General features: G+C 45.2%; 1 protein-coding gene across 1 annotated transcript in view; it reads left to right on the top strand.

The window, feature by feature from the left end:
* Positions 1-24,639, top strand: part of WDR64 (WD repeat domain 64) — a 1,979,698-nt gene that overhangs the window by 126,186 nt on the left and 1,828,873 nt on the right. The gene's annotated exons all lie outside the window — the stretch shown is intronic.

A 24,639-nucleotide genomic window follows, 5' to 3' on the forward strand; every position in this document is an offset into this window, starting at 1 on the left:
TTACGTGACATCACTGCGTCTCGCTATAGGAGCCCTCTTCAATTTCTACTATGAAAAGAGAAAACAAACCAGAGCAAAACAAAACACTCCAGATCGCTCACACCATCATTTACTCAATTTATGCATTTAATCTCACTTCCCACTGTGCTTCTCGGATAAGGTGCATTGGCTCGCTATGGTCATCCGAAGTCTTCCGGCGCTGCTTCTCCCTAAAATGGCCAAAACTCGAGGGGGTGGGCCAGGGGAGCCTGGAGTGATCAGGCAGACCTTTCTGGGTAATCCTGGCACCTGCTACCTCCTCATATTTTTTTGCGCAATCTTCTGCTCTCTCCAGGGGTGCCTCACGTGTCCCGAAAAGTGCAGCGGAGGAGCTCACAGCTTTCCAGAAACACCTGGATCCCGTACTCTGGCCACCAAATATGTTGGGTAAATCCAGATCCAAGTTCAAAAATGTATCCACAAGAGCCAAGGAAAAATTAATGCACAAGATATGAGGCGAACAAAAGTGTCTCAAACCGCCTAGGCAGGGAAACATCCACAAAGACAGGCAATTACATTCTAAAAAATTGCCGTTTTTTTGTGTTTTACAGAAGGGAAAAGACAACAAATGTTATGATTCACTTGCATTTTTCAGGCTTCTGGTTCGCCTGCATCATTTTCACTTTAAGCATTGCCATACATTTCCTAATTCTATTGAATTAATCTAACCACATGACTAACTTTGATTATCAAAAAAGTTCTCTCATTAGCATTGAGCTCATCTCCTTTCTCAGGCGCTCTGATTGGCTAACTCATTTTGAAACATGTATCAGCTACATATGGCTTGTAATTGGTTGTTTCACAAAAGTACGAGTGGAGTGAATGTATATTTTGACCAGTCCCTTATGTGAGATGTGACAGTGTGGGTATGCAGTGATGTTAAAGAATAGATAACAAAGAATGCAATTTTAGATGAAGCCAAAACATTGGGGAAAAAAATAATTAAATGTGGTTAGGAATGTGAATAGTAGTTTTAGGGGTGGGGAAAAAGTATTTTAAAAAAGGGGGATTGAGGGTGTAAAGGAGGAAGGGTCCTTTTGACCCCCCTACATTCTGTATAAGATGGATGTTATGCTCATTCAATTGTTGGAGATGTCCCTATGTCCGGGCTACTGGAGCTTGGAAGCCATTGCATCACACATATCAACTCCATTTTGTAGAACCCCAGACTCCATTTTTTTGTGTCCCCAACTCCATCTTTTCACTAGGCCATACAAAGACTGCTAATAAGCTGTGTCTCCCCTCTTCCAGCACTGTGCACAGTCAGCCCAGCCACCCCCACCTCGTCCCCTGTCTGCACCGCGGCGGTCCTGTTCTCACAGAAGCATGGGTGCAAATTGTTGCAAACTAACACTCTATTCTTTCCTCTTCCTCTCGGATCACTGCCCTCTGTGTGACCGGGCTGGAGCCCGGTGTGCAAAACTCATCTGTCGCCACAAAACATGCTCCTGCTCTTTAGACCCCCGCCTTTAGGAATTATTGCCTGTATAACCTTCGCTCTGCTGCGTTCCTTTCATGTAATAGCTGGTGGGACCCATCCCCATGGGCCACCCTAGATTGCCCCATATAACTAATCCAGTGTGATATATATTGTCCATGTACTAACACCTATCAATACCCTCGTTTGATCAATGAAATGCTAGGTGAATGAATCTCAGAATGACACGCTCAGATAAGGCATTTGCGCATGATTTATAGATGGCCCTGCATTTTTTAAGTTTTATGTCTTACATTAAATCTTGTAAGTCAGTAATCATTGTGTAGTTTAGATTAGTTAGAAATACAACTGCGTGGACTCAGCATGACCTTCACCCCTCCCGGATGAGCCAAGCTGACCTGCATGCCACAAGAAGCAACAAGTTCAGCACCACCCAATCAAGCGGCATCATCACTGTATATTCTATACTGTATCATCTATTTGAGCCAATGAAGTGGCACCATGTAACACATATAGAAATCGTCATGGATGACGGGTGTTATGGATAAAATGTGATGTTTCTGTATTTTCAGCAGACCGCACTCGGAGGTGCAGAGTCCTCTGCATGCCACATTCACTATTATATAAAGCAAATCTTTTTTTGGCTCGCAGTCTTTCTCCTGGTCTCATTCCCTACCGGGGTGTGTCCATTTATTCTGAGTTTTGTTTGTGATTTCTGGGGAATGACCACTTTCACTTGGTGACCCCTTCGTGTGATTGATGCAGGAAGACCCCCGACCATAGCAGCGAGATCCTGGACACCCCTAACAAGGCTGCCCACCTACGGTTGACTGGTAATTAGAAACGCGTACGCAAATACCCAACCTACTGCTCGCCGGAGCCGGGCATGGCTCTTGATTGGGGGTGGCACCCCGATTGTGGATAGACAGCGCACGGAGGCTCTCGGATCAACATGAACATATGAGTATCAATTGCGAGGAAACATTTAAAAAGGGTAATAGTAACGGAAACGGAGTCAGATTAAGTAAGTAACGGGGGAGCAACCTGTTGGGTTGGGATATGTATTATGATTGAGCAACTGATCATGTGGGAGTTCTTTCTTTCTTTCTTATATATATATATATATAGTGACAGAATAAGAGGAGATACTAAAACCTAGCTCCGAAAGGAGGGGTGGAAAGTGGCGCTGCATATGCATAGTACTGTCTTGACCAGTGCCGGATTACAAATGATGAAAAAGAAATAAGTGGGAGTCTTGTATATGGAGAAGACTCAGAAAATATTAGTTACTCTTTTTTCTTTACTCTTTATAGACGCTCTCTAGAGGTCGGTCCAGAAGGGGCCAGGGAAGGGTGAATGCAAGAAGTCAATGAAAGGGAAGACTCTATTTAAGGAAAGTATAGCAGACGAAAAATGTAGGGAGGGCATATGTTCTACGTTATTCTTTGTGAGTAGAGTACGTCAGTGTGTCACGTCTCTGTGTTACATGTTTGATGTTTTGTTTTTTGGCTATATGGCATTGCTGTGAAATGTTCAGAATTTAAAAGTGTGATCAAAAATGTTTTGATATATGGTTATAAAAGGTTTTTGTGGTGACCGAAACATAAAGATATAACAAATGTGATTGACAACAATGTGGCTTTGTAGTCCGTTGCTCTGCAGGGCGACACCTTCCAATCCCTTGGATTAATGAAACAGAAAAATATTGAGTGGGAATTTCTGTTGTTTTGTTGGTCATTAAAGATGTGAACCGGGATGTCGCGGGTCACTGTAACTGGACGGCAAAAAAAAGCCTAACAGTCCCTGAAACAGTATTCAAGAAAAAGAAGTACAGGACTCGGCGCCATCAAGATAAATGTGTATTTGTTCTTAAAGCACAGTTATACATGAAAAATGGAGCCCTTGCGTGATAACATGTTTCGGCTCCGCTGAGCCTTTTTCAAATCCGGGCTACACATAATTATCAATTCAAGCCCAAAATAATAATGTATGCGAAGATCATCACAACATTGGATATTTCCAAAGGTCAAAAATCAAACAACCACACCCCATTTGTGTGCAATTCAAATTGCAATAACAAATTGCCAATGCGTTATTTCATCATGCCACAGAAAATGTGCATCAATACATATTACAAAATAGATACCAAATTTAGACAGAAAACCAGGGATGGGCGAAAGGAAGGATTCAAGGGTATTTGAAAGAGACAGACATATATCATGTATATTATTACGTATGTAAAGTATATAAATGAACCGAACACGAAAGAGAAAAAGGAAAAAAAGATAATCAGAAAGTTAGTCTTGGTTGCTCCATTCATTATGGCTCTAGTCATATTCATGTTAATCACCCATTCCAGGATTCAACAAACAAAAAACACTATGGTGTTCTTACCCAAAATCGAAAGTAACCAATTCTTAGCACTGTTGTACCTGTAGTAATAACGGGGTATTATCCCCAGTCACAATCTGAAACAAAGTTGGGATGAAAAAATGGGTATAACTTATAATGCCATAACCCAAAGTATACATCTTCAATACTAAATCAATATGCTAATTACTCGTTAAGTGATAAAGTCCCATCTTGGTATGACGGTATAGCGAACACTGCTCATATTGCCATGAAAGTGCAAGTGCAAAGAAATAATGTATCCGAATTCTACCCAAACATTACATGTTCAGAACACACGTAATCCTCTGAATAATTCAATCGCACAGAATTATCCTTTGTGCCCTAAATACCATTGCTGTATAATGGCGTGGTACGAAAGTATCGTGGTGCTGCACAAATTACAAAAAATAGTAATGGGGACAAAACACGAAATCGTGTATTTTCCTGGTGCTCTCTCGAGCTCCCTATTGCACTATTAATCTATGTTTTTAAGAAACAGCAACTATATTCTTAATACGCAGTCCTGTTCTTACCTCTGTTCCTCCGTTCAATAATCACACGCGTCGGCAAGCAATACGAATGTCGACTCCGTGCGCCATTTTATATTATGTCATTGGCGTGCGCGGTTGCCATGACAGCGTATGCTCACGTCGCTGTGGCAACCCACATTCAAAATCCATTGTATGCTTGCGTTCGCCGTCGTTTCAGAGACGCCGCAGGCTAGCATTAATGCTGGATTCCCCGGCCGCCATTTTTAAATGGTCCCCAACACCGGGGAAGCATATAACTTCCACTATGTGGATACAGGGTAAATGTATAAATAATAGAGTGTGTTAGTCTAAACCCCACCAATAAATGCGTGGCTTTACAGTATAATTTCACATGAATAGGTTCAATTAAACATGGCAAATAACCCAATGTTAAATGATTGATATAGATTCATCGTTTCATACACTTGGTACTAATTGAACCACATACATTTTTTTAGGAAGGGGTCTCCTTTTCACATCCCATTGAATGCAACTTCAGACAGTGTAATGACACTAGTTTGGTCATTAAATAAACTTTGGACTACAAAAAATATGCAAATATGGTTGAGAATCTAAATAAACCTAAATAAAGTCCCAGGATTGCAGTGTGTTATCCCCTACAAGAAAGAAACCATCTCACTGTCAGTATTAAGGCCTGTATTTGTCGAATTAAAGTAACAAATAGCTTTTGCTTCAGCTTGTCGTAAAGCTTTCAGCCTATCCCCACCTCTCTTATTTAAGGTCACTTGTTGTAACCCAATAAATCTTATCTCTGATTTATGTTGCAATTGGTGTACCTTTTGCCAATGTTCCGCTAGGGAATTGATGGGTCCTGGCTGCCAATTTTGGCAAGGTGCTCCCGTATCCGAATTCTAAGCTGTCTCTTAGTGCTGCCTATGTACATTTTATTACAAACGCAGATGATACCATACACCACAAAATTAGTTTTACAATGAATGCCCTGTTTGATAGTCCAATGTTTCCCATTGTTATCTTCAAATTCCTATTCATGTTTGTGCGCATATTTACATTGCGGGCAAATGCCACATTTCCTGAAACCCACTTCTTTCTGGTGTAACCAAGTGCCTTGTTTTTCTTGTTCAATGTCTGGTAGTAGTGATGGACTGAGAATGAATTTCAATGTACTGGCTCTTCTAAAAGTCATACGTGGATACTCGCCCACGAACTCACTGATATGGTTGTCCAGTTTCAATAAATGCCAATGTTTATTGAGAATTCTGCGTAGCCTTTGGTGGTCAGAACAATATTGAGTGATGAAACTAATCACCCTACTCGAATCTTGGTTAGTCAATTGCTGATGCCCCAGAGTGTCCTGTTGCTTCATACATTTAAGTTTCTTGTAGGCCATTTGTATAACAAATGTGGTAGGAGCGGTTGATAAACACGTACACACACGCACTTTTAACGGTGAAGAAAAATTATGAGTGCAGACACGCCCCTCCTGCATATATGCCAACACCTTCCATTGTATAGTGAAAAGATAAAAAAGTACCACGAGCAATGGTTAATGGATATCAAACGATTTGGGGTGTCCCAAATATGGCCAGAAGGCAGGTCTTTTGATAAAACAGTACTAGATCTTGTGGCAACATACCTATGTATAAAATACAAGGGAAATCAGGTCCAAAACAGAAGGGACATATTAGACCTCTGGCGTATGTTTGAAGAGGTCACACCTGCTAAAAACAGAGGTAGAGAGTCACAGCCTCAGACGTCAGCAACCCAGGGGGAGGGAGGAGAAGAAGAGGGGAAGGGGGAGGAACCTAAAAAGTTGTACCCATTGCTAACTAAACCTGCTGAAGGATATAGCGATCCCCTGTATTTTTCCCCACCAAGCATGCCCCCCATGCGCCGGCAGCAGCACCCCCTGCCCCTTATGATCCTAAAGGGCCGTACGGACTAACATGCACACCCCTAGTACATTTAGGGCACCTTACCCAGGATTTAGAAGCACAGATTACCACAACACAAGTAGAGCTATCCCGTTTAAGAACATTGTGTGAGAGTAGCCAAATGTTGCCCGGGGGTGGGCAGACACCACCGCCCCCGCCGTCGAATACCTCTGTGTGCCCAGCAGAGGAAGAGTAGAAGTCAGGGGACTTCCTATTCCGCATTTATAGTGCACCAGTAAAAGTGATACGGGTAGGGCAAGAAGATGAGCAGGTGAGTATGGGACAAGGGAGTGTGATCTAGACACGTATGAGGAAGGGGCTAGGGCAGGTGGCGTGCCACTGCAGAGGCGGACAATATCGAGCGATAAAGGGGAAGAAGAAGGGTGGCATGTAAGGTTGAGAAGCAGAATAGGGAGGATAGCGTTAGCAAAGAAAAAAGGAACAAAGCTAAGTAAAGTAAAGGGGAGATCAAATTTATAGATGCCTCTGCTCCACAAAGGGGCGGGGAGGCCTCATTATGTACCCTGGGTGTTGATGGATAAAGCCAACTTGTTAAATACATTGCCCCCGCTCTCCGGCGGTGCTTGCAAATGGATATATGCCTTTGACAAAAGCACTGCAGGGGTTCCATTAACAATCAGAGATGTCAAAAGCTTACTAGTGTCCGCAGTGGGTGACCGAGCAAACAGAGTATGGGATAAGGCGGGGTCCCCAGGGGTTAGGCTAGATTGTGACCGACATGATGGGGCCTAGTTAAATAATGTAAGGGCACAGGTATGGGATGCATTGCGCAGAACCTTCCCCGACACCCCAGATTTACACTCAGTAATGCAATGCACAATGGGGGACGATGAAGATGCTGCGCAATTAATTCTTCGGGTCCAGGACATGTGGAGGTCAGAGACAGGCACCGCTTGGACCAGTCCACCCCCCTCTTTTACTTTATTATCAAGAGAGGCCTCCCAAAGGAGTTACAGAAGGCCCTTGATAAAATTGCTGCGATAGAAGCCAAGGGTTAGCCAGAAATACAGAGCATTATAGTACACCACTTTAGGAGGATCAAAGAGGGAGAAGGAAAATGCACAAATAAGATTAGCAGACAAAGCAAAGCTGGTACAAAATAAATTGGTGAAGGTCGTGGCAGTAACAGCCTCCCTCCCTGCTGAGAGACCGGGAGGAGGGGCCAGTGGTAGCACAAGTAAGCATGGCAGCCACCTGGGCAGCAAATGGACAAGAGCAATGGGCTGGAGAAGAGCAGTATGGAGGGCCTGGAAGTGGAAGAGGTTGGTACCAAGGACAGAGAGGAGGGTATAGAGGACAGAGACCCAGAGGGGGGAGGACAAGGAATGTGTTGGTCATGTGGTAGGTGGGGTCACTTTGCGAGGGAATGTCATACCCATCACATACATACCATCAAAATACACAAGGAATGAACTATGAGCAACAGTGTGGCCACCCCCAACCAGGTAGCCTCTATGGGCTGCCTATGGGTGGATACAGACAGGAGAACAGGATGACACTCGCTATACACAAAAGCAAAGAGCACAACCACAAGGGACACAGCAGCGATTAATGCAGCAGAAGCAAATGTTAAACATGCACAGCAGCCCATTCATTACCACTGCTAATGGCACGCCAGCACCTTTCCGGGGAGCGACCATGGTTGGGGAAAATGTTTTTTCTTTCCCGGGAACAAACAAACATCCAGACCAGAGAGCACTTGCGCGTCCAAACCTATCAACCACCCAGCGTCCAGATGAGGAACCACTGGTGGGGGCAGAGATAGGAAATAAGCAGTTCATCTTTATGATGGACTCGGGTTGCGGAAAAATTGTGTCTAATGGAAGGTCGGTTTCTGCTGTCGGACTGGAAATTGGAAACGCAGGGTTTTTCTGGGGCTGTGGTCACGGTTCCATACATTAAAGATTTGGACATAATTGTAGGTGGAAAGACAGTGCGAGCACCCCTATTGTATCATGAAGACTCGCCGATAAATTTACTGGGGCGGGACCTCGTTAGCAAGCTCAACATGACAATCTCCTTAACTGAAAGAGGGATAGTGGGCCTCATTAGGACCCAGGCGCTAAGGGGTTTACGGCGGCGTAAACAGCGCCGACCCTTACCGCCTGATTCCGAGGTCCCTTAGCGCCATGGCGGATTTAACACCTGCTTTTAGCAGGTGTTAAAATCCATGGCGCTAAGGGACCATGTTGTTAATTACGCCACCATAATTTACGGTGGCGTAATTAACGCCTTCCCCACTCCCATTATGCCCTATGGGGCAAAAATGGGAATGGGGAAGGGTAAATGGGGATTGGGGACTTACCGCCCCGCCAACCTCGAATGGGGCGGTAAGTCCGCCAACCACCATGGCGTAAACGTAGTTTACGCCATGGTGGTAAAGGTACGACCCAGGCGGTAACTTACCGCCTGGGTCGTAATGAGGCCCAGTATGTTCAACCCCGGGAATATGTCCTCCCAGAGCAATGCTATTGATTAACACAATTGCAAATGAAATAGCTGTCTGGGGATTACCTATTGATGTAGGAATGTTCATGTATGGAAAACATGTTCTAGCAAGAGTGGTGCCTGAAATAACACGACAAGAATGGAGAATACCTTCTGACTTTGTCTTCCGCCCCGTGGCTGCCCCCGAGGTGGTGCCTGGGACCATATTGCCATTAAGTATACACGGTGTACAAGTATCAGCTAACGTATTGCGATGATAGGCTTGGACACGCATGGATGCGAGTGGTGAGCAGTTCTATGCATAGACCCTAATATAGCGCTGCACAATCTGACAGACGAGGAGCTATTCACTGACAATGACACCGATGGTGAGATAATAATGGAAATGTGTATGTCTTGTGACATAATGATCCAGAACAGACGAATGACAAACCCCCTCATGGCCATTGTCAGTGCACCCCCAAAATATTTCGAAGGAGACATGCAGCGGGTACCCATTAAAATATGGACAACCAATCCCCATGATGTAGGTCTCCTACAGGAAGTGACGCCCGTTAAAATAAAAATCAAGCCTGGTACTGTGCCGCCCCAAGTAAAACAATACCCCCGTCAAGAGAAGCAGAGGAGGGAATAAAAGAGACCATACATGCACTATTACAACAATGTATTTTTGTGCCCTCAAATACACCTTGTAATACGGCGATTTATCTGATTAAAAAAGCAAAGGGCGGGGCTTGGAGAATGATACAGGTCCTACGCTCACTTAATGACGTCATACTGTCATGATCTCTGCTTCCAAAAGATCAGGACTTGCCCGACTCCCTTGGAAGCTGACCCATAACCCCGGTTCCGAGTGCCAGCCAGTCCCAATTGGGACCTTTTGGACCCTGTCCTGGCGCCAGTGGCACCAGGCTCATAAAGATGCCCAGTCCCAGCGCTGGAAGCGCCAGGCTCATAATGCTTGGGTGTACTTACCTGCAGCAGACCATGCTGCTTACTTACCTGCCAGTTGAACCTCTGATCCTCTTCTGTTTGGGACTACTTTTCCTGTTGGGTGGTGCAGGAGCCACTCCCTAGGTACAGAACACTCGAACTCTTCTGGAAAGCAGGAACTCTTTTCTTACCTAGGCGTGGCTGTGGAAGGAGACACCTAAGCACTACAGGAGGCTATTTAAACCACACCCGATGGATGAATCTTGCTTTGTGTTATTCTGCATTCTCTGCAGCAGAACGCTCATCGTGTCTTCTGCTTCTGATCCTGGGCCTAAGGGAACAAAGGCTTACCATCCTGGAATCCAGTCTTCAGCAGCACCTGTAAAGACAAAGAAAGAACAGGTTAGCACTACGGTCTTCAGTGGCAGCGTATCTCTTACCTGGTCCATCGGCTGTCACCAACGCCTCGCGCTGCATTCTGGCATCTGAAAGACAAAGGCTTACCTACTCTTCGCATGCTCCGGAGGTCTTCGCACTGCATTCCGGCATCTGAAAGACAAAAGCTTACCAGCTCTTCGCACGCTCCGGAGGCCTTCGGCGCTGCATCCCGCATCTGAAAGACAAAAGAAGGTGCGTTTAAAGACATTGGGCAACTTTATTACTCACGTGCCATTACTCCTTCCCACGCCGAATCCAGTGGGTATTCCAGTACCCTTCAGCTTCTCTAAAGCTCCGAACTTGTACCTGCAAGATAAAAGGGACAGTTAGTGCGCATCGTGAAGCAGGCTACAAGCGCTTACTTACGTGCTTCCAAGCGCTTCTATTCCTCACGCGGGTTCGATCCTCAACTCTCATCAGCCCGCCATCCGCCATCGCCGGAACCCTGCAAAACAAGAGATATCATTACAAAAGACTTTTAAGACATTTGAAGTGCCCAGAACTTACCGTTCGTGCAGTTAACGACGGACAGCAGTCCTCTGAGGTCAAGAGGCCTGCACCCTTATCCAGTGAAGAAACTGGTTACGGCACCCTGCCCCGAGGCAGATGGAGAGCTCTGCGTTCACTTACCTAAGACATCTTACTCTTCGAGTCAGACATACAGTGCACAGAGGTCCAGCCCAAAGAGCCAACCGTGTGTTACACATCACCTTTGAAGATACGGCATTCACCCAGTCAAGACCGGCGCCTCTGCGGGAATCAGGTGAGCGTTCCAGAACACAAAGCCTACTGCAAAACTCCCACCCAGGCGCTATGGAAACCTCGGATACCGACCAGCTAGCCCAGTTACTTGGGGAACTAAGAGCAGAAGTGCATGCAGCCCGTCAGGAAACGAATGCTCTAAGAAGGGAACTGATTATTTCCAAGGAGCGAACAGACGATCTCGCTAGACAATTGCTAAAGTCACAAGCCGGACAAACTCTGTTACCCGCATCAGGGGCAAATCTTCCTTCAACATCCTCTACGAACCCAGTGCAGATCAACCTACCTGGGAATGTACCTCTGGCTCCGCCCGAACGATTTTCTGGTGACCCAAAGAGGTTTGCAGTATTTATTAATCAGTGCCGGTTGCACTTCTTATGCCGGCCAGCAGACTTTCCAACTGATCAAGCTAAGGTAGCTTTCGTGCTTTCGTACCTTAGTGGCAATGCGGCAGACTGGTCGATCCCTCTAGTTAATCAAGATGATCCGGTTCTCCATGATTTTCAAGCTTTTCAGCTCAGTATGGAAAAACTGTTTGCAAGACATTCACAGGGGCAGGCCTTGGACAATGAGCTCGTTTCATTGCTACAAGGTAATCAAGACCTTTTGGCTTATATTGCGTCTTTCAACAGACTGATAGTGGAAACTCGATGGCCTGAGAACAAAAGGATTACGCTGTTTTATAGAGGTCTACGTGGAGAGCTCAAAGATGTGTTAGCCCAAGTAGTGAATCCCCCGCAAGACTGTTCAGACTATATTGACTTAGTCGTTCAAATTGACCACAGACTGCAGAACAGGAAGGCCGATGGTTCCAAGTTTGATGCTCGAGTATTTTCCAAACCACCAACTCCTACCAAAGGAGTAGACTCCGGGGAACCCATGCAAATAGGGGGCCTGAAAGGACCACTAACACAAAAGGAGCGGGAAAGGAGAAAACAGCTGCAATTATGCCTCTATTGCGGAAACTCGGGGCACTTTCTTCGAGACTGTCCGGTGAAACCAGCCAAGAAGGCAGTAGGAGCTGCAGTTACCAGGGTCACAAACTCTGAGCAGGGAAACAACCTCGCCCGACAAGAATAGAGGTCCTCTTGCCGAGCGTTAAAACCAGTTCCGTGACCTCGCATTTCGTGATACCTATGGTCCTCATTAGCCCTGAACATCCGGATCGATTACATGCGATTGAAGCTTACGTCAACAGCGGTGCCATCGGCAATTATGTGGATCATGAAATGGTTTTGAGGATGAATCTGACTCTTTGTCCAAAGGCTGTAAAGGACGTCATTACTACGGTGGATGGTACGGAGATAGCCTCCGGACCAGTAACGCATACCACCCAAGAAGTGACGCTAGTAAGTCAAGATGGACACCATGAGAAGATTGTGTTCGATGTGATCAAGGCCCCTCAGTTCCAGATTATTCTAGGAATTCCTTGGTTAGAGAAGCACAATCCTCAGATCGATTGGCGAGCAAGAACGGTTCAGTTTCCAGAATGTGTCTCTACTTGTCACCCTCGACCTGGTGTTGCACTGGCAGGAATTTCCTCGGAGGCTCCCCAGTTACCTCCTGAATACCTAGAATTCCAAGATGTTTTCCAGAAGGATCAGGCTGACTCTCTACCTCCTCATAGGTCTTATGACTGCCAGATAGACCTGATACCTGGATCTACTCCTCCTTGTAGTAGAATTTATGCCCTCACCGAGCCTGAGAATCTTCACCTCCGACAATACCTGGATCAATACCTAGCGAATGGGTTTATTCGTCCTTCCAAGTCCCCTGCTTCCTCAGCTTTGTTCTTCGTTCCAAAAAAAGAAGGGGACCTTAGAACTTGTATAGATTATCGCGCCCTGAACCAGATCACCGTTAAGAATAGATATCCGTTACCTTTGATCCCTGAACTCCTGGACCAAGTCAGAAAAGCATGCATATATACAAAGCTGGATCTTAGAGGAGCCTACCACTTGGTACGAGTAAAAGAGAGCGATGAATGGAAGACGGCCTTCCGCACCATGTATGGGCTATTTGAATATCAGGTCATGCCCTTCGGACTTTGCAATGCCCCGGCCGCCTTTCAATATTTTATGAACGATGTCCTCAGAGAGCTCATAGATGTGTGTGTTGTTGTTTACATTGACGACATCCTCGTTTATTCTCATCGGAAACTGAACATCGGAAACACGTGAAAATGGTCCTCGAGAGATTGCGTCAACACAAACTTTTCGCTAAGTTGGAAAAATGTGTTTTCAACGTGACTGAAGTTGAATTCTTGGGATTCATATTATCACCTAGCGGAGTGCGTATGGATTCAAAGAAGGTCGATGCAATTCTCAAATGGCCATCGCCATCCTCCGTAAAAGGTGTTCAAAGCATGTTAGGCTTCGCTAACTTTTACCGCAGGTTTATCCCCGAATTCTCTCGAATAGTCCAGCCCATCACCGCCTTGTTAAAGAAAAACAAACGTTTTGAATGGTCTACCGAGGCGGAACAAGCTTTCCAGAATTTGAAGACTAGATTTATCTCTGCACCGATCTTAAAACATCCTCGCCCAGAACTCCCCTACATCGTTGAAACTGATGCTTCGAGCCTTGCCATGGGGGCAGTTCTATCACAAAAGGACCCAGTAACCAATCAGTTGCATCCCGTGGCATTTTGGTCCCGCAAATTCTCGCCTCCTGAAATCAATTACACTATTACTGATAAGGAACTTCTAGCTATCAAGTCCGCCTTTAAGGCTTGGCGGCATTATCTTCTGGGGGCCCAACACACCGTTACTGTGATTACAGATCACCGAAACCTGCAATATTTGAAAACCGCAAAAGCTCAATCCTCTAGGCAACTCCGTTGGGCACTATTCTTTGCCGAGTTTGACTTCATAATTACCTATCGACCTGGTACAAAAAACGGTAAAGCTGATGCCCTTTCTCGGATGGGAGTGGAAGAACATTTGATCAATCCTAAACCTGTACCTATCATTCCCGAACAAAGAATTCTAGGTGTAATCGCCACACAATCCATAGAGGAAGTTAAGGATAAAGCCAGGCTACTGGTAACTCCAGCAGACATACAGAATTGGCATCTGCAGGGAAAGGACCTTACGGTGAAGGACAACCTATTATATTTCCAAGAACGGTTATACCTGCCCAGCACAGATTTACAGAAAAAGGTAATCTCTTGTTATCACGATTCTTTAATGGAAGGACATCCCGGTATGACCAAGACCTCGGAAAAGATCAAGCGCTACTTCTGGTGGCCGTCTTGGAAAAAAGATATCAGAGACTTTATAATGTCCGCTGGAGTATGCTCCCAAAACAAGAGTCAAAAGGAAAAACCAGCCGGCCTCTTACGCCCCATTGACATCCCGCCTCGCCCTTGGCATATGCTTTCTATGGACTTCATCACCGATCTACCTCCATGCTCCGGATACAATACGATCCTAGTAATCGTGGACCTATTCTCCAAGATGGCGCATTTCATTCCACTCAAAGGCTTACCAACAGCAGCAACTCTGGCCCGAGAATTTCTCGAAAACATCGTCCGACTGCACGGTTTTCCTTCAGTTCTAATTTCGGATCGAGGTAGTCAATTTATTTCTCATTTTTGGCGAAGTTGCTGTCGGTCGGCTCAAATTGATGTGAGACCAGCCACCACCCTCAAACCGACGGACAAACCGAGAGGACCAATCAAACTCTGGAACAGTATTTGCGCTGCATGCTACAACAAACTGAAAAAACTTGGAAAGATATCCTTTGGATAGCCGAATATGCCTACAATAACTCTGTCCACTCGGGAACTGGGAAAACCCCGTTTTTTCTTTTATACGGTAGTAACCCTCGAACCTCGGAGTTGGATCCACTCCAAGATCTTGGAACACCAGCAGTAGACCACCTACATTCTACAATCACCCAAGCCTTTAAGGAAGCCGTTTCTTACCTTCAAAGGGCTAAAGAACAATACAAGAAAGGAGCAGACCAACATCGGAAGGAAGCCCCCCAATATCAAGTAGGAGATCAAGTCTGTTTATCCACCAAATATCTACCTCTAAAAGGACCACGCACATTCAACCCAAGATACCTTGGTCCCTATTCCATCACTACCATAGTAAATCCAGTAGCGGTCAAGTTGGACTTGCCCCCTCACATGAAGATACATCCGGTCTTCCACGTCTCTCTATTAAAACCTGTGCAACCTCAAACCCGACTAACTACATCTCCAAAACCTATTCTTGTTGATGGAGAACTCGAGTTTGAAGTCAAAAGCATCCTGGATTCCAAGATCTCCAAATCTAAACTATTTTACCTGATTGACTGGAAAGGCTACGGTCCCCAAGAAAGATCCTGGGAACCTGCAGAATATGTCCACGCGCCTCATCTAATCAAAAGATTTCATCGAACATTTCCTAACAAGCCCAAACCCCCGGAGAAGCCCGGTTTGGGAGGGGCCTTGAGGGGGGTGCTGTCATGATCTCTGCTTCCAAAAGATCAGGACTTGCCCGACTCCCTTGGAAGCAGACCCATAACCCCGGTTCCGAGTTCCAGCCAGTCCCAATTGGGACCTTTTGGACCCTGTCCTGGCGCCAGTGGCACCAGGCTCATAAAGATGCCCAGTCCCAGCGCTGGAAGCGCCAGGCTCATAATGCTTGGGTGGACTTACCTGCAGCAGACCATGCTGCTTACTTACCTGCCAGTTGAACCCCTGATCTTCTTCTGTTTGGGACTACTTTTCCTGTTGGGTGGGGCAGGAGCCACTCCCTAGGTTCAGAACACTGGAACTCTTCTGGAAAGCAGGAACTCTTTTCTTACCTAGGCGTGGCTGTGGAAGGAGACACCTAAGCACTACAGGAGGCTATTTAAACCACACCCGATGGATGAATCTTGCTTTGTGTTATTCTGCATTCTCTGCAGCAGAACGCTCATCGTGTCTTCTGCTTCTGATCCTGGGCCTAAGGGAACAAAGGCTTACCATCCTGGAATCCAGTCTTCAGCAGCACCTGTAAAGACAAAGAAAGAACAGGTTAGCACTACGGTCTTCAGTGGCAGCGCATCTCTTACCTGGTCCATCGGCTGTCACCAACGCCTCGCGCTGCATTCTGGCATCTGAAAGACAAAGGCTTACCTACTCTTCGCATGCTCCGGAGGTCTTCACACTGCATTCCGGCATCTGAAAGACAAAAGCTTACCAGCTCTTTGCACGCTCCGGAGGCCTTCGGCGCTGCATCCCGCATCTGAAAGACAAAAGAAGGTGCGTTTAAAGACATTGGGCAACTTTATTACTCACGTGCCATTACTCCTTCCCACGCCGAATCCAGTGGGTATTCCAGCACCCTTCAGCTTCTCTAAAGCTCCGAACTTGTACCTGCAAGATAAAAGGGACAGTTAGTGTGCATCGTGAAGCAGGCTACAAGCGCTTACTTACGTGCTTCCAGGCGCTTCTATTTCTCACGCGGGTTCGATCCTCAACTCGCATCAGCCCGCCATCCGCCATCGCCGGAACCCTGCAAAACAAGAGATATCATTACAAAAGACTTTTAAGACATTTGAAGTGCCCAGAACTTACCGTTCGTGCAGTTAACGACGGACAGCAGTCCTCTGAGGTCAAGAGGCCTGCACCCTTATCCAGTGAAGAAACTGGTTACGGCACCCTGCCCCGAGGCAGATGGAGAGCTCGGCGTTCACTTACCTAAGACATCTTACTCTTCGAGTCAGACATGCAGTGCACAGAGGTCCAGCCCAAAGAGCCAACCGTGTGTTACACATCACCTTTGAAGATACGGCATTCACCCAGTCAAGACCGGCGCCTCTGTGGGAATCAGGTGAGCGTTACACATACAGACAGAGTTTCCCCTTGTACCAAATCCAGCATCCATTTTGCGCAGCATCCCAAAATCAGCTACATGTTTCACAGTGGTAAACTTGAAAAATGTATTTTTCTCAGTACCACTCGATTCAGAATCACAATACTTGACTGCCTCTACCGTGGGGGGGAGAGATATGAGCATTGCAGGCTACCCAGGGATATTGTGAGGATCCAAACATTTTTAACATAATACTACATGAAGAACTTGGTAACATTGATGTCAAGAGCACAGTGATACAATACGTAGATGATCTCCTAATTTGTGGTGAAAGTGAGGAACTGTGCAGAGCAGACTCAATCACATTGTTAAATCTATTGGCACAAATAGGGTACAAGGTAAACAGCCAAAAGTTGCAGTATTGCTAAACAGAAGTACTGTACTTGGGCCAACTGATATCAAAAGATGGCAAACGAATACTCCCAGACAGAGCAGCAGCAGTATGTGTGACTATTAGACCACGCACAGTAAAGGACATGCAGAGGTTTCTTGGCATATGTAATAATTGCAGCGCATGGATATTATGCTGCATACACAAGGCCCCTATTGCAGGCCTTAAAAGAAGCACAGAGAGAAAAATCTGCAATTACATGGTCCTAAGAGATGAACACGGCCTTTAACACATTGAAAGACCTCATTTCCACCGCCCCAGTTCTAGCCACACCAGATTATGAACAGGAATTCTTTCTGTTCTCACACTGTGATGGGACACTTATGACAGCGGTCCTGACCCAAAAAACATCCATAGGACATAAACCTCTAGCCTACTACAGCATCACACTTGACGCTGTGATGCAAGGACACTTTGCATGCGAACAAGCTCTCGCAGCCGCCGCCTTTGCAATTGAAAAAAGCGCCACAGTTGTAATGGAATGTTCAGTGACACTGTTCGTCGAACACTCTTTATTTGCAATTCCTGAAACATCCAAGTCCATACTAATAATACAAAGGGCAACAGTGTACAAAATTATACTTTCAAGCTTCAACATTCACATAGTGCGCTGCAAAACAGTAAACCTAGCAACATTTTCACAGAGTCATGCACAGTGGAGGACATGCAAAATCATGACTGTGCCACATACGAGGGGGAAAGTGATGACATTCCCAAAGCAAATAACAACACCCTGGAGGAAGGTGAGGTGTATTTTGTGGATGGGTCAGCTTCCATTTGTCCAAAGACAGGGGAGAAGCACATAGGAGCAGCAGTGGTGAGGATGGAGGATGGGGAGTTTGAGACGATTGTACAGAAACAGTTACCATTGCATTTCTCAGCACAGGTGGCAGAACTTGTAGCATTAATTGAAGCATTACCTGAGGAAAAAGGGTGCCAGTGACATTATATTCTGATTCCGCGTACATGACCACAACGGTACATGGTGGGTTGTCAAGGTGGGGAAGGAGGGGTTGCCAGGCACACACTAATAACAGTGATGTCATCTCATTGGGAAATGCAGCAGCGGATGCCACTGCAAAACAGGTGGCATATTTTCAAAAGCCCCAAAAAGGAGAGTATGAATGAAAGGGAAAACACACAAGAGGAAAGAGGGGGGTGGGATATAACTCAATGCCAGTGGCACAAATAATAGACTTACAAACAAGAGCACTGGTAGAAGAACAAGAAATGTGGTCAAAAAGAGGGTGCACACAATCTGCAAATGACCTCTTGTGGCGCCATGAGTGTACAGGAAAAGTAGTAATGCCCTTAGAATTGTTACAGCTTGCATTTCAGCAGTTGCACTTCCCAGCACATACGGCAAAGAAACACAAAGCGGCAGATATTCAAGAGGATTGGTTTATTCCAAAATTACAGGAACATGTGGCAAAAATGACAATTGAATGTACAACCTGTCAGATATACAATTCAGGAATGATTTTGAGAACATATTGATTATGCAGACATGGGAGAAAGGTGCACTGGGGCAAGATATCTCATTGTGGTGGTCTGCCCCTTTTCATGTTGGGTGGAAGCAGGTCCCTGCGCCCACCCAGATGCGAAATGTGTGGCAATGTTTTTTGGTGAGAGAGGTCTTCCGACGAAGGGGTATTTGTGACGTCATAGGCTCCAACAACGAAACCCACTTTGTAAATGACCTATTCAAGGAAGTGACATCCCTGCTAGGAATAAAACACAAGTTATGTTCCATTTATCACCTGCAAGTGAATGGGGTTGTTGAGAAGATCAAAGGCCTCCTTAAAAGTAGGCTGTCAAAACTGTGTCACACCCTTAAATAAAATGTGGTGTATTGCTTTCCCTTAGCATTATTTCAATTGACAACGCAGCCGAGTAAAGACCACCACTTGTCCCCACACAAGATAGTGACAGGGAGACACATGCAAACTCCAACATCTCTGGTTAGAAGAGCATCAGACGCTCACAGAATAGCCACAATACTGGGTGAAGAGTTCAAAGAGTACTTAACACAATTTGCACAAGCAGTGAGGATAATAGCAAAACAAGTTGCACCAAACTTCACACTTGAGAATGAAACTGATACAAACACTGCAGCTGCAAATAGCACCTACACTCAATGCTTGGGGAGTGGGTGTACATTCAAAGTTTTGTGAGGAAATGGAATTCTCCAATATTTCATGGTCCTTATGAAGTACTGTATTGCGACCCAACAGCGGTGAAGGTTAAGGGCCTGAAATATTGGATACACCTCTCTGACGTGAGAAGGGCACATAACAGCATAACACCAGAGGGAGAACAGCGAGGTGAACAGGAAACTGCTGCACCCTAAGGGAAACAATGAAATTAAAAAAAACAAATGATGTATGTAAAAAGTACTGGAAAGAAATGTAAATAATTGATAAAGATACAAAATGGTAGAACATTTAAATAGCTAAATGTACATATGGGATTATCTCTCTCCCCCTCTCCTTTTTTTCCTAAATACAGTTTCCAGCTCAATGGATCACTCTCCTTTTCTTTCGAAGAATTACAAAAAAGTGATTGAGGGAAATGAATGTGTACTTAACCCCTTATATTTCACTCTGTAGGTACAGACATGGCAGAAACGAGGGCCCGCAATGACAATGCTGCAATTGTAGTTAGCCGTAGGGGAAATATTAGTGCAACTAGACCATACTCCTATGAGTGTGGTTTGTGCTTCACTGCATAGTGTTTTCGTCAATGTTTCTATGTTTAGGACTGTACTGGCAATTCCCTTTATTTGTGAGACAATAAAAGAAAGGGGGGGTAAAACTCGTACAAGAAGGTACTCACCTAGTGTGGGATGGGTTAAAACTGTTTTGGGCCCACATAGTTTCAACAAACCTTAGCACGTTACATAAAATCACAACTGTTAGGCTCCCATTGGTTGAATACTCATTACTTGATGCTGATGAGAATGACTTTAATGTATATAATGCAGATAACCCAACTCCTTATGTGTTAATGTTGTCACATGTTAATGTACATACAGCCTTGACACCTACCTCAAGTGGCAGTTACATGCATTTTGGAATTCAAACTCCCACCCCACTCACCCTTCTCAACACACAGTATTGGCAGACAAGTTACGAACAAAGTGCAAAGGTGGTTGCTGGAATCTTCCCCATCCGCTATCAGTGTTTCATAAAACTATATAATGGCCTAGGGGGGAGCAGTAGACGGAAAAGGGGGCTGGAGCGGAAAACATATGATGCATATCATGGCCTTGGCTTAGATGCAGTAGAAGACCCAAGCCACCCAGATCAATCAAACAAATGGTATGCTGACATGAGCACCATGGCTAAGCAAGCAACTAATGAGAGTTGCTATGTGTACTCCTTGATACCCCATGCTTCGTGAACACCTAAGGACTTGATACCACAAGAAACGCCTATTGCTGGGGCCCAATGTTTTGCACCGTGTAGAATTCGGAGTACCTTCCAAGCACACACTGTTTCATTACAATTGCTTCAAAATGAAAAAACATGCCACAGCAAGCCGCAAAGAGTACTCTGCATAAAGGAGTCATTTTTTGTTATAAAAGGGACAATGTTCACGGACAATAGATGGCAAGAAGAGCAAGTGATGTGTAAAGCAGAAGCATTGCGAGGACTGTCAGGTGAAAAATTCCAATGGGTCAAAAGAACATGCACTCCAATTTAGTCTTAGCACATTGCCACACTGACCTGGGTAACGGCTCTCAAAAAACCAATCAAGATTCAACGTGAACTGCAGTAAGAACTTTGTGGACACAAACAAACATTGCAACAAGATACTCATTCTGCCTGACATGAAGAAAGGAACAGCAGCATTAATGGACACTTACTGGGTATCTGGCAAACAGACGTACTTGTACCTCTCACCGTCATGGAGAGGTACTTGTGCCCTGGCCACGCTGCATTCGACCCTGATGGTAATTCCTGAGAGTCACATCCAAGGGGAGAGGGTGCAAGCAAGATGTCTCCAACACCCTAGTCAACAAATGAAGAACCCCCAGCATATGACCTGCTGTTGGAAGATCAACTGCATGACAGAGTGTCGCGTAAAAGAAGGGCATCAAGCTAAATCTCCACAGTCTCTTCCGAACTTTTGGCACAAATACCTGACAGATTCAAGCTCTTCAACTCAGCAGAGACATTTTTTGCATCCCTCATACCAAGTATCCAGGCTCGAGCAAATGCCAAATGGCTGCTGCAAATTGTCAAATGGGAACTGATCCAACTGGCAAATGACACTGATGAAGGGTTCAACGTCATCAAGGTGGAACTCGGAGCCCTGCGGCTAATGACCATGCAAAATCAATATGTGCTGGACCTGCTCACAGCTATGGACGGCGGTGTTTGCCAAAAAATCGGGAGCGCATGTTGCACGTTTGTGCCTTCTGCCGATGATCACAATGTGACACTATCACACGTAATAGCTGCAGTCCACAATCCAGGTTTAAGGATGAAGGAAGAGGGTGGCGTGCAGGCAAGCAACTGGTTTGACACGATTTTTGAGTGGGTACCGTTGTGGTTTGGAACTGCCATGAAGCTACTGGTACCCATGATAGTATTTTTCCTGCAAATTTTCTGTATGTTCCAGGTAGGGGTTTGATGTTGCGCAAAGTCAATTCCCAACAGTGCAATGATGATGGTGACAATGGACCACATAGAAAAGGTGCCTCAGGCTGCAATAAATGCCCAAGTACAAACATGAGATAACCAGAACCTAAATATAGCATGCCTGAAGTGAATAACACTGGGGATGGAGTAGATAACCTAAACCACACCACCATTAAAGAGCCCTATGAGTTAGAATGGTACAAAGAGGTATGGGTGGACCTGGATGGGGATGGTGGGTGCATCTATTTGACTTGCACCCCTGATGAATATGCAAGTAGAGGACAAGGCCTCCAATCTGTCTGAAGGGCCTGGATGCTCATCAAGGGGACCCCAGCCTGGGATGAAGCTGTACTAGAGGAAGAAGAACGGAAATGTTTGGGAGCCCTAGCATATTTGTTACTTTAGATGTAACAAAAGGGGGGAATGTAAGGGAGGAAGGGTCCTTTTGACCCCCCCTACATACCGTATAAGATGGATGTTATGCTCATTTAATTGTTGGAGACGTCCCTATGTCCGGGGCTACTGGTGACGGAGCTTGGAAGCCATTGCATGACACATATCGACTCCATTTTGTACGTCCCCAGACTCCATTTTTGTGGGTTCCCAACTCCATCCTTTGACTAGTCTGTACGAAGACTGCTAATAAGCTCTGTCTCCCCTCTTCCAGCACCACGCACAGTCAGCCAAGCCACTCCCAACCTCCACCCCTGTCTGCGCTGCAGCTGTCCTGTTCTCACGGAAGCATGGGCGCGAATTGTTGCAAACTAACACTGTATTCTTTCCTCTTCCTCTGAGATCACTGCCCTGTGTGTGACCGGGCTGGAGCACAGCGTGCAAAACTCTTCCATCTCCACAAAACAGGCTCCTGCTCTTTAGGCCCCCACCTTTAGGAATTATTGCCTGTATAACCTTCGCTCAGCTGCATTACTTTCATGTAGTAGTTGGTGGGATCCATCCCCATGGGCCACCCTAGATTGCCCCCCATATAAGTAATCCAGTGTGATCATATATTGTCCATGTACTAACACCTATCAATACCCTCGTTTGATCCATGAAATGCTAGGCAAATGAATCTCAGAATGACACGCTCAGATAAGGCATCTGGACCACCATGCCGCTGTTCTGACTGAGGCCTAGGTCACGAATGTGCACGTTTGCCCACGATTTATAGATGGCCCTGCATTTTATGTGTAAGTTTTATGTCTTACATTAAATCTTGTATGTCAGTAATCACTGTGTAGTTTAGATAAGTTAGAATTACAACCTTACAGACTCAGCTTGACCTTCACCCCTCCCATATGAGTCCAGCTGAGTCCAGCTGACCCACATGCCACAAGAAGCAACAAGTTCAGCACCAGCCAATCAAGCAACATTATCACTGTATATTCTATACTGTATCATCTATCGGAGCCGATGAAGTGGCACCATGTAACACATATAGAAATCGTCATGGATGATGTCTATTATGGATAAAATGTGATATTTCTGTATTTTCGGCAGAGCGCTCTCGTAGGTGCAGAGTCCTCTGCATGCCACATTTACTATTATATAGAGAAAATCTTTGGTTGACTCGCAATCTTTCTCCTGGTTTCATTCCCTACCGGGGTGTGTCCATTTATTCAGAGTTTTGTTTGTAATTTCTGGGGAATTACCACTTTCAGGGGGAACCTCCAAAAACAAAGAAAAACACAATGCATTATTTTTTAAAGATGTTTTTGTTCGTTAAGAGTTGATTCTTTGTTTTGTCATTTGATAAAATCACATGTAACCAACAGTGTGACCTTGCAATTGTAACTTGACATCACTTTCCTATTGACCTAAGCCATTTCGCACCATCTTTCTGTTCTCATCATTTATGAATAATTTGTCTCTTCTACAATTTGCAACTCAGCGTTGGAAACAGTGCTAGCCAAACTTCCTTTCTCATGAGTACTTCTGTCCTGCGTCTGACCTTGCACTTTGGGACTTAACTGTTTGCGAGTTTCATTCCCTTCCATTGGCAAGAATATGAGTATATGTTTATATGCTTATATGAGTGCGCAATTGTATGATTTGTGACTTCAAGAAAGTGCCTTTAGTTCTGTTATGTACATACAGTGAGGGCTATGCGTGAGTTTCTGGAAACCTAATCGATGATTCCTCATCAATCCTACTTCATGTGTCATGGTGTTCTGCATGACTTCTTCCTTACCAAAAGGAACCTTAATGGTGTGCTTTATCCTACAGAGGGCAGTGTTGTACCATGGTCATTTTGTCTTGCCAGGCCAATCTTCCACGGTTATTGCTCTGCTCATACAGGCTTGTGATCTTCATTGTAATACATTTTGACATACTGTTCAGGAACACAATTTGTTATATGTCTTTCAAAGGCTTTGCCTGGGAACTCAACTAGACCTATATATTTTGACCAATCAGTATGCAATGTTCTGTATTTCTAGCACTGGAGTATGCTATTTCTTTTGTTGCTCTTCTTATGATCTCACTCCGCCTTTGAAGCCTGGGAACTGCTTCGTCTATGTAGTCTCAACTAATAACTGTGTGGCATCTTTTGTGTTCTCTGGAAAGGTACAGTTGGGATGTGTTTATGCTTCCTTGCAAAGGTTTGGCTGATGTTTTCTGCTGTGTGGATTGAGGATTGTGATCCTTGCGAAGTGGCTAGCTGGATATCGAGGCCTGCACAGGCTGTGTACTCAGTTCAATTTAAGAGGCTACTGGCATTCATTTTTATGGATACAACGTGCTATACTTCCCTAATTACAGCTAAATACAGCTGTGATCATTATGGCATGTGGCCATATTCTACTATATGTTGAATATGCTATCGTTCACTAAAGCATGGCT

This window comes from Ambystoma mexicanum, chromosome 4q (genome assembly GCF_040938575.1).
Source record: "Ambystoma mexicanum isolate Mex_15411 chromosome 4q, UKY_AmexF1_1, whole genome shotgun sequence".
NCBI lineage: Eukaryota > Metazoa > Chordata > Amphibia > Caudata > Ambystomatidae > Ambystoma > Ambystoma mexicanum.